Source organism: Toxotes jaculatrix, chromosome 20, assembly GCF_017976425.1.
Source record: "Toxotes jaculatrix isolate fToxJac2 chromosome 20, fToxJac2.pri, whole genome shotgun sequence".
Lineage (NCBI taxonomy): Eukaryota > Metazoa > Chordata > Actinopteri > Toxotidae > Toxotes > Toxotes jaculatrix.
In genome coordinates, this window is record NC_054413.1 from 14,793,003 (window position 1) to 14,800,132 (window position 7,130).

The following is a 7,130-nucleotide window of genomic DNA, read 5'->3' on the forward strand; positions in this document are numbered from 1 at the left end:
ATGGAGGTTTTAGGCAGGTTTGAGTTAGTACGTTAATGGTTTCTTCTGTGTTTGTTTGTTTGTTTGTTTGTGTATTTATTTATTTATTTGCATGTCTGAGGCATTTAAAACTTTGCCTCTCGCCAACTTAATTGTAATTTGCTGTAGTTGACTGAATGATCTGTCCAGGGTGTCTCCCTGCCCCATGTGCACAAACAAACAATTCATACCAAGACAGTGGCTGAGGTGTGAGATGTGGATAATTTATTAATACAGTTCAGGGATACAGTGTGGTTTTGGGGAGTTTGATGATGTTAACTGACACAACAGTTAATCAGTTATTTTTGTTCACAGGCCAAACTGTAGGTGTTTGTGTATGGATGGATTAAATCTGAAAATATGATGAAAGAGTCAGAATACAAGGGGTCTGACTGCTTTCATTGTTTTTTTTTTTTCAATAAAACGTGTACTAATAAAAATGGTCACCATGATTTTGGCGTGGTGAGATGAGGGATCAAAACATCTCACTGTGATTCTTCTCCTTTGAAAGGGTGATACTGTGTGGAGTAGTCTGTTTTGAGTATAACATTACTACTTTAAGGACTTTTAAAGACTTGTTGCTATGTCACTATGACATCACTGTTGGGTGTATAACCACATCCAACAGTGATGTCATAGTGTCCTGGCCAACGTCACAGATTTTTATCAGCATGGTATGATTATTCTTTAAGCAACGTAGCAGCTGCAAGCAACATTTGACTGATTTAAGTTGGGTTTAGTCTTTGTCTTAAAAGATATGCGTACGAGCTGGGTTCAGGTCTCAGCAATAGACCTACAAGCCTTTTTTACTCTCTGAGTACTTATGTTCCTCTGGTGCTTTTAGTGAAATGTAATCTTCACAGACACGTGCAGTATTTCCCACTATTTTGTGTATATATATATAACCAAATGAGAGGTCAGACAACTCTCATTCTTTTACCCCATTCATACTATATCTGGATACATTATCTCGATGAGGAAAAACATGGTAATGCCAGGTGTAAACACATACAGAATGCATTGGGATTGACTGGGCTCAGATCAGCTAGACCATATTTGCATTAACTGACTGTGGTACAGCAGAAACAAATCGTGAACACAACATTGACATACTGTATTAACTGAAATTACTGCAATGTAGAAAAGAGAGAAGATGCTGGAGGAGGACGTGTGTATGACCACTGAACTGAGTGAGGCAGAAGGTAGAGAAGAAGGAGCAGCCGTAAATGCATAGGAGGAAATTTTATGATACCAGGCGGACTGATGGCAATCGTTGCAGCCTGGGTCGCTGCAGTGTGTAGTTACATTTCTAGGGAGGTGCATGTCAGGCTTCTTGCTAACTCAAGAAGGCCAGGTAAAAGCTACAGGTAGTAGCAGTAATGTTAACTAGCAGCTAATTTGCATACCAGGATCCGATCACAATGCATCTGTTGAATAGTAATCGAATAGTATTTTAAGATAAATTTGTTTTTTTGGTTTATGGTTGTCTTTGTAATTTTTTGTGGCATTGTTCATATTTTTATTATCCTTAGGTTATTTGAGTTCTCATGTATTTTAAGGTATATTATTTTTAGCTTATCTTTTACATTGTGTTGGCCCATCTGTCCTGTCGCACTATGAGCTCACCAAGGCAAATTCCTGAAGCTGCTGTTGAATGTGTATGGTGTTGCATGCAGATTTCACCTCAAAGATGGTGTCTCAAAGCCATTCCGTCTGAAGTATTTTAAAGGGCTTGTAGCAGTCGTGTCTGCCTCCAGCAAAGGCCCACATGGGATACTACTTTTCAAAAACATGCAGCATTGTTCGACAAGAATAACATATTCATGCCGTTCTCCTGGAATAGGCTGGCTCTCACTGTCTTCGCTGTGGTGCTGTGTAATGAGGGCAGGCAGACTGCTTCCCAGCTTGATAAAGGTCACTAGAGTTCAGGCTGAGTGTACATGCTGTGCTGGTCTGTAAATAAACCGTGTGGATGTGTGTGTGTGTGTGTGCATGTGTGAATATAATTCCCATACAATGCAGGTGATTTAGTTTGGAGGATTTGTTGTCCATCACACTTTACAGACCAACTTCCTACTTTAACTTTTAGCTTCTGCACTACTATAGTTGTGTGCAGACAGTTGTCAGAATCAGAATCAAAATCAGAAAAACTTTATTAATCCCCGTAGGGAAATTCTTTTGTTACTTACAACTCCCAATTGAAAATGAAGAAAAGAGGAAAATTGCACATAGAGTGTGTAGTAAGAGAAAAAAGTTTCTAAAATAAATAAGTGAAGTGAAAACAAAAAAGAAAGGTATAGTATAATGAAAATCAAGTAAAAATATTGCAGTACCCCCCTTACAGTGTACATATACTCCAATATCAAACAGAACAATATAATACAAATAATAGAAAAACATAAAGACATCTTAATATTTGCAGATATGTACATGAGGTTTGTGGTTGATGATTTAAAAATGAAGTATACACAGTATACATGAGTTCGTGGTTTTTACAGTTCAGAGTTATATAGTTTGATAGCAACAGGCAGGAATGATTTCCTGTGTCGCTCTGTTGTGCAGTGTGGAACAATGAGTCTATTGCTGAACGAGCTTCTGTGACTGATCAGCACATGGTGGAGAGGGTGTGAAGGAGAGTCCAATATTGTCCTAACTTTGGACAACATTCTCCTCTCCAACACTGTATTCAGTGAGTCCAGTTTCTCCCCCACAACATGGCTGGCCTTACTTCTGGCCTTCCTTCCATCCTGTGCAATGAGAGATTATTATTGATATATAAAAGGTGAGCTCACTTTCAGTTTGATTTCATGGTTTGAAGTAACATGATGTCCCGATCAATTTTTTTTTTTTTTTGGCCTGGATCCTGATTCGAGTGATCTTTTTGATCCAAAATACTGAAGGTCATGGTTCAAAACATAAAGATTATAAGCTCAAATTTTTTGATATGGTGTACGAACGTTCTGTTGGTAATAGTAGCTAGATGCTACTCTTGACTGTGATGTGACATGATCCACTACAAAGATGTGTTTTTCTGTTGAAGTCAAGTCCACTTGTATAGAGGTAAGAAAAGACAAAAGAAAAACCCCAAAACACATTATATTGCAGTAGGATTGAGAAAAGATTGGATCATAGCCAGTAGTAGGTTGTATGAAAGAAAATCAAAAAGATATATCCCATTCAATTCATAGAATATACAGTAATTTTGTAACTGTTGGCACAGGGACCCATACGTTTTACCTCCAGGAGCCATTCCCTCCAAAAGGCAATGGTCCTGGCTTCCAGCCACCTCTGAATTGATGCAGTGATCTGCAGCTGGCCTGGCCCTTCAGGGATGTTGTGTTCTGGAGAAAGATTTTCTTGAAAGCTTGAGGGTGTGAAGTGACTTCCTCCAAGACACTAAGAGTACCCGGTCCTTCTCTGAATCACAATGTGAATCAAGAGTATCTGTACTGTTACTTTAATACTGTCATGGTGTACTTCCATGTTCTAATTAGAATTAAATGATAATTGAAATCATGTGTAAAGATTAACTGAAGGTGAAACACATTTTAGACACAAGTATAAGTAGAACACAAAGGGTCATGTAAACTTGCTTTGCTCCAGTTGTTGTCAACTAACCTTTCCTGCTTGTAATCCAAGCATGAGGCAGCTTATTGTTGGAGGGCTGCATTCATCCTTCATGGTAAAACTGGAATACAGTGTGCAGCCCTGTGGTTGTAATCTCATATCAGAGTCAACTTTTCACCATTTATGGTATTCATTAATGGTCTATCTGGCATCATCAGTGTCTCTACACATCTTATGTGAAATTATAAAAAGAAAGAAAGAATTGCCAACTAGATGTAAATTAATGGGTAAAACATGGTTTCTTTTTATACCAGCATATCTCCAACTATAGCCAGAACTCAATATATTAATAATTCTCATGAGACAGGTCTTTATTGTGATTATGGGTTTCCAGGGCCTCACACCATTGATATTATTTAAGCAGCCATTAATGCAGTGGTGGAAAAAAGTTTTCGGACACCCTTAAAATTTTACACAATCTCAAATATTATCATGAAATATTTGCAGAAAAATCTGTTTTGTATTTCACAAGGGTTGGCTGCATCAGACAGGCACAAACAAAACAAATGATTTCTTTTGTTTATTGTTATCAAGAAAAAAATAGCAAAACTAAATTCTTGATGGTGTCAACATGTCAGTTCTCAACATTGTTGGTATCAAAGTTATAGCAAAGAAATGTGCATAGCAAAGAATTTGTTCAAAACTGAACAAGAAATAAATAAACCATCACATAACAAAATTAATATTTGAATCTTCTCCCATTCTTCATGAATTACTGTTTTTAATTCTTCCAAATTCTTTGGTTTCCGCACTAAAACAGACCTTTTGATAATCCACCAAAGATTTTCAATGGGGCTCATGTCCGGGGATTGAGCTGGCCACTCTGACCTGACCTGGATATTGTGCTCCTGCAGCCAAGTTCTACTTGACCTGGATGCGTAGCAAGGGGCATTATCTTGCTGAAACATCCAGTTTCTACCTCGACGGAACAGTGTATGTGAAGAAGGGAGCATGTGGGTTTTGAGAATGGCACAATACTTAGCAGAGTTCAATGTACCATCACAGACAGTGAGGTGACCAACGCATCGAACTGAGTCCAGATGTTGTCTTTTTCTGACCACCCCACTGTTTCTGTTGCTATCATGTACTTTTCCCATCACTTTCGCACATTGGTCAACTTCCTACAACTGTAGGGCGCAGCTAGCTCCAGGCTTTAGCACTGTTGAAGATGTACTGCTGCAGTGCAAAGTTACTAGGAAGACAATCTTAGTGTACAGGAAGACATATTGGCAGAAATCCAATGACAAGAAGTAGATCTGGATTACAAAAAAATATATATATATTTTTTTCAACACAAATAAAGAGATTATTCACCATATTCACCACAGCATTAAAGTTACACCTCTTCATGACTTAAAAAAAGGTCATTTAACAAATATATTTCATAACACATTCCTTTAGTGAGCATAGACACTGCCATGGTCAAAAAGAGTGTATGTGTCCCACTTCTGTAATGTGTTTAACACTAATGCTAATACAAAATAGGCACTGTATGTTATTTTGATATTTATAGCACACATTAGAATACCTGACAGACCAGCTGGTTTAACTGGTTTTCAGTGGACTAAGAGACATCATGATGTCCTGGAGAATCCTTGTTGGGATTCCGTCTCTGATTGTTAATTATTTCTGTCTGTTACACTTGTTTTCTGATGAATCACATTCTATCTCTTCTAACTTGTCTGTTTTTTTTGTTTATCTGCAGTGCTCATTAGAAGAGACAAGTCAACATGCCTTCAAAGCGACTCAGTAGAAAAGAGCGAAGGAAACTGTACACCTCACTGGCAGGGGAGGTAAGATATGATTCATAAAGACAGACGTTAGAGTTAGATGGACACCTCCATCCTTTAATGATTCTGAACTTTTACATGGTTCGTATGTATAGATTGTATACGTATGTATAGATTGTTCTGTTTGTATAGATTTACTCTACACAGACCCCTACAGATAAGCCCTAGATCTTTAAAGTACTACAAAGTTGTTTTTTTTTACAAAAAAGTATTCTCTCACCATCTAGTGGCAAGAAAATTGAATCACACATTTCTGCAACCGAGTAAACCAACCATTAAGTAACATTTTCATTCATTTATTTCACCATAGTTAAAGTTTTTTTCAGTTTTCATGTGACTCTTGGTCAGTATCAGGGGATTAGAATTAGATTTTTCATAAAATCATAATAAACTGAGGTTAGAGAATCTTCAGCTTCCATAGTTTAACACATTTCAGAACAAAATTATTTATTTCACTCTAAGACCTCTGTGCACATTGTAGTAACAATGATCTTATGTCACACTGTGTGAGATGGGTAAAATAAAACCTTGGTTGCATTTCACAACCTTTGTCTCATACCACTCAAATTTTGTTTAGGACGGCCTAGGATGTGTAATTAGGTTTGTAGGTGCTGGCCATCAATTTCACTAGTTAAAATAACAAACATTGCCAGTGGCCGGTTATATCAACTGTCACTTAGTGAGTATTTTGATGATTGAGTCTCTCTGTAGTTGCAACAAATCTGACAAAGTAAAACCTCTTTGCTACTGAAAAACCATCAGCTGATCGTGTCATGTCAGTTTCAGTAATTGCCTTCTCCCAGTTACACTTCATTCATTTCAGAATAATAATTTATTCTAATTAGAAAAAAATAAGGTGTGCCAAATTTAGTATCCACAACGGTTATTTCAGATTGTCAGTTATTTAATCGTCTTGTACTTTTTCTGCTGCTGTGTATATTCTTATATTTACTGTGCATACATTTTTGGTACAGAAATTTCTTTCAGGATAAATTAAATTCAATCGCATCAGCATTATAACAACTTAGATCAGGTTATATTTTACTGACCACATTCTCTTCTTAACCTTAGCAAAGTATGAGCATGAACTTAATCCTCTTGGAAAGAGCAGTTTGACAAAATATTGGACCGTGAATTAATATTTTGTAAAATGTAACCAAGTCATTTTTATACCTAAACATAGCCAAACCTTAACCAGCAATGTGGTTGAGCTAAGATAAAAAAACAAACAAACAAACAAACATAAAAACATTCATGTTTTGGAAGCCACAGACAAGTGACTCTGTAAGCAGTTTTATCCGGTGAACTTGTAAACATGAGATATGAGTGAGCTCATTTAAAGATATACAAACTGCTTTTTGTACAAGGAACAATCAGGGTGATCAGGGTGCACAATTTAATCACATGTGGCTATAACCTCCCCTTCTGTGCAGTAATTAAGGTTTAAGAGATGGACTCTTGCACTTGCAATACAGTAATAGACTCTTGGATCAGTCAGGACTGTGTGCAATGGCTGCAATGCATATTTTTGCCACTGCTTTGTTGGAATAATGAATGATCAAGCTAGAGAGAAGCATGGAAAGCACCCAAAAATGGTCATGTTGTAGATGTGAAATTCAGATTGTGGATTCAAGTAATGTAATTTCATTTTTTATTTTGTTTCATACGTACAGAGAACAGCAAATGCTGAAAGTG